General features: G+C 41.9%; 1 long non-coding RNA gene across 2 annotated transcripts; it reads left to right on the forward strand.

Annotated features, from left to right (window-relative positions):
• The first annotated feature begins 224 nt into the window (after nt 1-224).
• LOC110722382 lies at nt 225-1,784 on the forward strand. 2 transcript variants are annotated; one of them, XR_002511585.1, is made up of 4 exons: nt 225-237; nt 325-373; nt 480-565; nt 1,282-1,784. It is a non-coding gene; the product is annotated as an uncharacterized LOC110722382 (long non-coding RNA). The 2 variants fall into 2 exon arrangements; XR_002511586.1 differs by having other exon boundaries at nt 480-553.
• The last annotated feature ends 1,544 nt before the right edge of the window (nt 1,785-3,328 follow it).

Genomic DNA, 3,328 nt, shown 5'->3' on the forward strand with positions numbered 1-3,328 from the left:
CTCCCTTAATCCTCATTAAGGGGGATTACGCACATTAAACACTCTCACCTAGAGAGACCCAATCACTTTAATTTCCGCATTAATTACTCCTTAAGCAAGTACTAACTTGACCGTCGGAGGCGGATCTCCAATCATCCGGAGCATCCGTTTGTTTTGCAGGTACAGGCGTCCGGTTCCAGTCTCGGAATTGTAACTCTCCCGCAGGACATCAGAAAACCCCGAAACAATACACTTAAGGTAAAGTACCCTTTTTTTTATGTTCCGTGTTGTTAGTCTTTTATCTTGTGGAGCATCTTTTCAAGACTTCAAACTCATTGCATACAGATTGTTGAAAAACACCAATTCAAATGTTCAGATTCACACATTTAATCAGGTATGTTACTCTAGCCGAGTTGATGCCTCTTGCTTTAGGTACCACAGTATGGTGATGTGTTTCCTCTAATCATATCTTTACTCACTGGATTTTACTTACAATTCAGAGTCAATACCCTCGGCTGGTTGTTGAAGATTTCTCGACATTGCCATGCAAAGGTCAATCCGACAAGGATGGATGGTATTATTTTAGGTTGATATTGGCCTCAGTTATTTGCATGTTGTGTTTGTTGAATCTAGATGCTTATAATCTTTCTCATCTCATATATGTTCTGTATTTGGTATAAAATTTGATCTGATGGAATATATATGTACTTTCTTTTGTTGAATTAAATGTTTGATTTTGGGAGGTGGGCTTTAGAAATTAAGAGCGAATATTGCCTGGTTTTTTTAATTTTTGTTGATATGCTTCTATTTGTGGGTTATGAATTTTGATTGTGAAATTGAGTTGATTGTGAAAAATTCATGTCTAACCTAGTAACTGCATCTATAGCTAATTTTTTCACTTATATATTCGAGGGAATTTCTTCAAAAAAAATAAAAAATAAAAAGTTGAGGGAATTTTTAATTTTTAGTATATTTTTAGTATGTTAGTCAGAGTAGGAGAGAAATGGCGAGAGGAGAGAAATCCGGTATGGGGCTCACCATTGTTAAATAGCTAAATGAAAAAATCATGAACCAATAACGATGTGATTTGAGTTTAGGATGTATTAAAAGTCTAAATTATTGATTTAATCCCTAAACGATGGTGATTTTTCTTGGAAAGTGGAAGGTTTGCTTGTTATGTTAGGTGATCATATTAAGCTATTGGTACATTTGGTAGTATTTTAGAATCAAGAGTATTATTGTGTTGAACTATAGATTATGCTTAGTAACTCGATTTTAGCTTAAGATGTATAAAAACTGCAGAAGCACCCAGCTGGCAGTCTGAGATGAAACAGCAGCAGAAGCAGTAGCTTGGGCAGCAGAAACACAGCAAAAACAACAGCTGGCAGAAATAGCAGCAGACATAACCAACAGCAAGGATATGCAGGCCAAAACCAGCATACCACGCCAGCAACACCTCAACAACATTCCAGCAACAGAGCACCAGCAATACAAGAACAACAAGCACCACCAACAGATATCAACAGCAGCAGGCTGGAGAAAGCAGGCTGTGGCAGAACCAACAGATAGACAAGGAGCAGCTGACTAGCTGAAGACCAGCAATGCCACAGCAACAGAATCCAGCATCAACAGCCAGCACCAGTACACCAGTGGCAGCACCTGCAACCAGCAAGAGGATGGACAAAACCAGAACAGCCCCAACAGCAGCTTGCACACACAGAGCTGCAAAGCAGAAGCAAGCAAAGACTTTGAATGCATATTAATAAATTTCTAATTTAATTTTGTAATTTTCCTTATAGGTAACAATGTACAAACTTTGAATTCATATTAATAAAATTCTAATTTTTTTAAAAAAATTCTTATTTTAATTGTATTATTATTATTGTTTCGGGGTTTTTTGGTGTGTCCTGCGGGAGAGTTACAATTCCAAGAATGCCCTTCGACCGCCTGTACCTGCAAAACCACGGAGACTCCGGTTGGGTGGAGCTCCGCCTCCGACGATCAAGTTAGTGATGTACGGGAGGAAGAAAGTGCGTAAAAGAGTAATTACTTCTCGCGTAATGGGAGAATTCCGCAATTAAGATTGCTCGGGTTTTGTGCGAATTGTATTTATGAGTGTATTGAATACTAATTGAATGTAAGTGAATTCTTTTAGAAGGAATTGAATGCCCATTAATGAGGATTCGCCCACTATTTATAGTGGGGAGCATTGGTTCCCCATTTAGGGTTCCTAGGACACGTGTCAGCAGGGGATTGGAGCCCTGTTGACCAATGGCGAGATGCCACGTGTCGCACTGCCATTGGGCCACGTGGCTGGGGTTAAATTACCCCAAACATTTGCCCCTCTCAGGTGCTGACGTAGCAGGGTGCCATGTGGCACCTGAGAAGAGAGTTGACGGAGCAATAAAATTTATTTATTTATTTATTTATTTATTTATTTTTTAAAACCCCTTCAAATTCTAACTGAAGGAAGAGGGAAAAGCAGAAGGGGAAGGGTCGTGCCCCTTCGCCTTCCGGGACAAACCCTATTAATGGGGGAGGAAGCACACGAAGCCTCATTTACAAACTTCGTGAAATTTCTTGAATTTTGAGAGCATCCGGCATTTCAGAGCATCCGGTACTTGAAATTCAGAGCACACGGAGACTTCATTGTTTTAAGAGCAGCCGGTTTTAGACCGCCTGTGCAGTAGCAAGCAAGCAAAATATTTTTGAGAGGGTACTTCAAACAACCCAGCCGGTATTCAAACCGCCTGTGTCTTCGCAAGCATCCCCAAGAAATTTCTTGAGGTTCCAACACTTTTCTTCTCTATGTTCCGTCTCTCTTCCTTCTTGTTTTTCCATGTATTTCCGCTTGAGTCTTTTGCTTGCATTTTTGTTTACAAGACTCATAGGTAGATGGACCCTTTATACCCGTACCCGGACCATAGTTGTGAACTCAGCCGGTCAATTAGTACGGCTGAGACTAGAACTGGATCTGCCGCCTCTGATCTTTGGGATTTCCCCTTTTCAACGCCTGTATCGACCGACTCCGTGTCTGTGCAGGACACCATGGCCAGAATTAGGGGAACATCAATGGACCCCAATTACAGAGGCGGGGACTCGAACGAGTTATCTTCTGAAACTCGACGACCAGACGGGGAGGTTAGAGAACCATCCGGCGGAACCCCCGCCACCCCAAGCGATAGCATTTTAGGCTCCTACAAAGAGGAGACCTATCCGGCTGAGGGGGCTGAGCAGCTAGGTGCTGCCAATGACGCTCCCAACTCCCAGCCGGCTTTGATGACGGTCGGGTCGAAAGCAGTAGCTCCAGCTATTAACCGTATCAGAAGATAGCGAGGAGGCGGAGAGG

The sequence above is a fragment of the Chenopodium quinoa genome, unplaced genomic scaffold, assembly GCF_001683475.1.
Source record: "Chenopodium quinoa cultivar QQ74 unplaced genomic scaffold, ASM168347v1, whole genome shotgun sequence".
Taxonomy (NCBI): Eukaryota; Viridiplantae; Streptophyta; class Magnoliopsida; order Caryophyllales; family Amaranthaceae; genus Chenopodium; species Chenopodium quinoa.